The following is a 6,276-nucleotide window of genomic DNA, read 5'->3' on the forward strand; positions in this document are numbered from 1 at the left end:
TTGCAAAACTGCTGTGGGAGACATAGGAGTTTGGTCGTTTGGTCCAAATCTGTCTGATAGACCCGGAAGAACGCTTACAACCCAATTCCCCTGACACGTTTTTGCGGTGGCCAAAAATACTTTGTCAAAATACTGCTTGTGGGGCCCATGGGTAGGATTTTAAGGTGTATTTGAGGAAAGGAGGGCATCTGGTATTAGGGTTAGGGTCTTCAAGTCAATACCATTAGGTGTATCAGAGTGATTCACAGCCAGGATGACAGAGGCTCCTCTAATTCCAAGACCATGGTTCTCGCCTAGAAAAGGGTGGACTCCCTCAAGTATAGGAGTTTGAAATATCTTGATCTCTTGTTCACGACTGGTGGTGGAATGAAGCGGAAGGTGGACAAAAGGATTTGGCCATTTTCTGCAGAGATTCCCTAAGGATATAGATCCTGCTCAAAACAAACAGTCTGAAATCACCTTTCTTTGCAGTGTGGCGGGATTGGGATGTAAGGGACGGAAATAAAAACACTAAATTAGCGAGCCAGTGACCTTTGGCCAAACATAGAAACTGGTTCAAGCTGGGTAAAAACTATGTAGCTGTTTCTGCTATCCTTATTTGCCTTTTAAATATTGTATAATCAGTGTTTGTACTCTCTAAACAGTGATTGTCATGATCAGTAGTGTCTGTTATTGTTTTTCTATTCTTTCTTTTTTTTTTTTTTTTTTTGCACACCCAACTAAATCAGAAACAACTGACATATCTGGGTATCTGTAAAATTTTACTTGGAACCCCTAATAACTGATATTGCACATTTATATGTTTATTCTGCGAATCGACAGGCTTTTCGTTGTTATTTGATATGCAAAAACTCAAGTGATAGAAGTCCTTTGGAGCAGATGGAAGGTGGAAACATACCTGTGCAACTAACTTGAGCAATGGAACAACAGAGTAGTAATTAGTGTTGCCCCCTTGTGGTGATGGCTGGAATTGCGTATCTGTCAAGGCTTGCCATAAAACAAACACAAAACAATGAATTTAACACAAAATGCAGTTTTAAAATGATGATTACATTACTGTGTGTAGATTATAGGCATTGTTTATCTGCAGAATCGTTCTAATTCAGCTCCATTGAAGGGTTTTCAAACATGCCCACCTTCATGGTTGATTATCAGTATAATTAAAGTTACATTTCTGGTCACCAATGGAAGCCATTTCTGTCCAGTCTCCTTCTTAATGCTTAATCTTCAACACTGACCTTTACTGAGGTAAGTCGGGCCTGCAGTGCCATACATATTGTTCTGGGTTCTTTTTGGACCTCCTGGGTAAGTCATTAATGGGTTTGGGATGCTTTTTTTGTAGCCCAATCCAGGGAATGTTTAGTGCTGCCAGTGTTTTCTCTGTTTGTGGATATTTGCTCTCACTAGGGTTCTTTTGAGTCCCAAAGCCTTAAAAAATGACTTTGTAACCCTTTCCAGGGAGGCAGAAGAATGATTTTGTTTCTCGTCTCTTTGAATTTCTTCACGATGTGTTTCTTTTGAAGATCTTTGTCGTGGGAGATGTTCTGTTTAAGTGATTTTTTTTTTATTCCACTGCTCAGGCAACAGTCAGGCTGAACGATTCCAGGAAAATGTGTATTTTTCTCACAATTAGTTCATCATTTAACGAGGAGTTGGTTGTGTTTTATATAGGAACAGGTTGACTTGGGTAGCTTTTATTAAATATATATATATATATATATATATATATATATATATATATATATATATATATATATACCACCACTTGAAAAATTCAATTTTAAATAACCCAAAAAATGTACGTATTTTAGAAATCTGTGTGGGGCAAATACTTTTTCACAGCAGTATAGGTGAACGTAGGGGTTATGGGTGTTTTCCATTCAGATGGCAATGAACAAGGACACAGGTTGCCACTAGATGGCGCTGCTCTTTGAGCGTGTGTTCTGCAGTTTCCACAGTGCTGCATCCCTCCTCCTTCACACATCCTCCCCAGGTCTCCTCCATTGGTTGAACCCACCAGCTCGTACAGATCATTTGATTGGCTGCTGATGTGGTCATCATGCTGTGTGCTACCGAGTAACCTCTTCCATTCAATGCCCAGCCTGTTCCAAGAGCCAGAAACACACCTACACGCGTACAATGCACATGTAAGAAACGTTAAATAGAGCCCAACCTTGAGGATGAACGTCAAAAATGGAAAAATAAAGAAGATGAAAAATGGGAACATCATGCATGCATAGGGGGGGAATAGAAAGGAGCCCTGTTTCTATGGCAACCTGATTTCGTTTGAAAGTGGCAGCTATAAAATATGCACACACTTCAATTCACATGCAGGCGCGAAGACGGAGACTCCCTAGATTAAAATAAACGTTTTAAAAGAAATAAACCTGAAGCAGCACCCGCCGCTCTAAAATTAAATGTGTTTTTTTTTTGTTGTTGCAGGAACCATTAGATCTTTGGTAATAAACCTCGCCGCAAAGTGGGACCACTTCGCACAAGTTTCCATACAGTAGACCAGCACAAAGTGGTGTACATTTGTGAGGTTGCATTAAAATAGATGCACGGTTTTTCAAACCTTTTTGCTAATAAAGATCTAGAAGGCAAAGTGCAGCTTCAACTCTTTTACGGCATGCCTCTACCAGCTTTGCAAATCAAGAAACCAAAGGTTTTTTTTATCTATGGTTTTTTGCCAAATAGCTCCGGCTCAGTTGGCTTAGATGAAGAGCCCCCTACAAAAATCAGTATTCTAAATAGTATTCAGCTCTAGACTTTGACTAGGCCATTCTGACACATGCAAATGCTTTGACCCTAAAACACTGCAGCTCTGGCTCTATAGGGTTGTCATCCTGCTGGAAGGTGAAAACCTCTGCCTAGCCGTTAGGTCGTCTGCAGCCTTCTTTCTGTTAAGAAACTAAAGGAAACCATTCCCACAACATGCTGCTGACACCAACAGGTTTAACATAAGGGTGGGTTCAGGGTGGTGTTTTATCATCAGTCTCCCTCCGCATGTTGGCAGACCCACTTCTTCCAGGTGTATTGCTCTATGCCAGGGGTGTCCAAACTTTTTGTCATGTGGGGCAAGATTGTCAAGTCAAATGTACTCAAGGGCTAACAAAATAAGTAAAATGTGTGGGTTTTTTTATCTGCTCTACAGCGGATGATCATTTCAGTTAAACAAATTAGTAAGATTTTCATTTGGAAATCGGATGTGTAAATTGGTGTAGATGCAGAACCTTAAAAGGGTTTTGCTCATTTGACTTATTACAAGACGGTCATCCAGTTTGCTAATATATTCAATAAGAATATTGTATATATTTCACACATATATATATATATATATATATATATATATATATATATATATATATATATATATATATATATAAGTACTGGATTTAGGTTAGGATTTCCTTTTAATATTTGCTGTATTTAGCCAATTTTCATAAATGAATTCAAGCCTTTAATCCACTAAAAATTCTGTATTTGAGTAAAGGTTGTTAGAGAGATGTGGTCATATTTAATATGAGAATATAACAAGTGTGCATTAAAAGAGGATTTTTTTGTGTTGCATTTAACATTTGTAATTTCAAGAATTTAACTTATGTGCAATCATTTTGCCCTAATTAAAGGTCAAATCTTTCTTGAAATGCAGTTAAAGGGCCACACAAAATCATCACCGGGGCCACAAATGGCCCCAGTGCCTGACTTTGGACATCCCTGCTCTATGTACCACAACAGCAATGTTTACTATTGTGATGACCCGAGTAACAGAGAATTTGCACAGGCATGCACTACATGGCATGTGGCTAAATGTAATTGTCAAATTATATTATTTTAAATAACAGACAACCATCCCCTTCCTTTCTTCTTAATTTGGGAGTTATTTTAGTTATCACCTAGATGGATGGATTATTTAAATACTCTAAGCAAATATACAACCAATAAAAGACAGAATGACGTGTCTGTTTAAACCAAGGGTGTCCAAAGTGTGGCCCGGGGGCCATTTGTGGCACCTGTGCTAATGTTTTGCAGCACTCCAGCTGCATTATAAGAAAGATTTGGCCCGACCAGCACTGGTGGCTGATGCAGATAGAAACTTATTATTTTTTATTAGGGTACATTTACTATAGACAAGTTAAAATCTTACAATTGAATGTTTAATTCATGTCCCTTAATAAGCACGCTTTAATTTCATAGTAAACAGGGCGACCTTTACTCCGATACAGACTTTGGTGCCTTAAAACCTGATCAGAGTTAATTTAATAAAATAGGCTAAATACAGTTTAATATATATATGTTAAATGATCATATTTTGTTGGGCAGGTTAAGGAAAATCACAATATTTTTGTTTATGTTGTTAAATTTTTTTTATTCATCTTTTGGCCCTTGAGTACTTTCGATTTAACAACTTTTGGCCCAATAGGCAAAAAGATTGGGCACCGCTGGTTTAAACCCTATGACCTCTTAAAAGAAAAGGGAGGACATTACTACTTTACTGCAATTTTATGAGCCTTGCTAAATCTTTGACAGATGAGAGAATATTTAGTTTTGGAAAACAGACAAAATCCATCCTTGCCTGGAAACATGGTGGGGACACACTATCATGCTGCAGGCGGGTAGAGGGGGTAAATACAGGGGAGGAAAACCTGCCAGAGCAAGTAAGAGGTGTTTCTACAAAGTATTGAGTCGGGCGGTGGGATTCAATCATTCTTTTTTTTTTAAACTGTGCAGTTTTCTTTTGATCTCACCACTATGCGCCCCATGGTCTTGGTCTATGTCATAAAATAAATTCAATTGCATAAAGGCTTCGGGTTGCAATGTGAACATGTGAAAAACTTGAAAGGGAATTCAGCCTTTTGCCGGTATTGCAAGAGTAGTAATAGCAAGCGGGCAGCAGGTGGCAGTAGTGCGCCGATAGCGCTGATGGCTGGCGGAAAAAGAAGACGAAGAAGACGCAGTTCAAAATTGACTTCCGGTGTTGTTGTTGGTTTTTTTTTTCCCGGCTTCGGTCGGTATCCAGACATGGACAAGTCTCGAACTAGGTACAGTTCTGTGATGTTGTTAGTTTTTTCATGAAGGTGCGAGTTTAGACTCGGTTTATCTCTCGAACTGATTCAACTTGTGGTTTCCTTCGCTGCTGCTCGGATAGTGCAGGGAGAGTCCACAAGGATCAGCTAGCTTAATCCATATCCGCTATTTCATTATTTATGTATTTATTTATCTTTGCAAAGGACGTTCTTTCTAAACAAACGTTGTGTTCCTTCGTTAATTTTCCTCTGTTGACTTTCAAATGTTACTAAGATGGTTGAACTGTAAGTGGACGTTCTAAGGTACCATATATACTCAGATACTGATGGATCACGAAGTACTAAAAGCAAAATGAATGGTCACATGCCTTCTGCTGTTTGTTTACACTTAAAAAAAAATTAGGGACAGTTTTTATTTCTGATGCAAATGACGATTGGCCAAATTTAGGTCTGCACTTTGCAGTTCTCTCTTGATGTAGCTCTCGCTCAGACCTCAGTGTGGGGTCAAGGGTTGCCAGATCGGACATGCCTGACTAAAAAAAACAAGCAAACAAACAAAATCAGAACCCAGAAATCTCGTCTCAAGCTCTATTGAGCTGACGTTAGAAGCGTAGACCTATTAATAATAAAAAGCACACGACAGCACCATAACAGAGACAAAAGCTGCACACACAGGCTGTGCAATCAGGCAACCAAAAAACCTACACACACACACACACACACACACACACACACAGAGTCACGTTGTCATAGCAACCACAAAATAAGCTATCAATAGCCAGCTAGTATGGGTTGTGAATCTAACTTAAATAACTTAAAATAACCCGTCTTTCTCTCTTTCATTGAGAATAGGTCAACCTAACATGTTCACGCCGCCATGAGACGTTTTCAAAGCGATCAGTTGAACTCCTATCCTCGTTTAGGCAGGTTTTACGATTAACGATACCAGTTCATAGGGACGGCTGATCAAGCAATTATTATTAATCATGGAGGATGTCAGCTTTTGACAAAGTCTATGCATCTCATAAGAAATGAACTATAAAAGGAGGAAAATGGCATTAAAAGTGTTTTTTTTTTTTTTTTTGTTTTTATTGGCCACACAGTGGCGACTATTTTGATAGAAATTTCCTATTAATACTATCTGAACATTCGCCAGCTGTCGTGAACCCCCCCACCACCCCCCCCCCCCCCAGCCCAACGTGTTCAAAAGAAGCCCACACTGCAAAAACAGAACTAGAAATAAGTACAA

Source organism: Fundulus heteroclitus, chromosome 24, assembly GCF_011125445.2.
Source record: "Fundulus heteroclitus isolate FHET01 chromosome 24, MU-UCD_Fhet_4.1, whole genome shotgun sequence".
Classification (NCBI taxonomy): Eukaryota; Metazoa; Chordata; class Actinopteri; order Cyprinodontiformes; family Fundulidae; genus Fundulus; species Fundulus heteroclitus.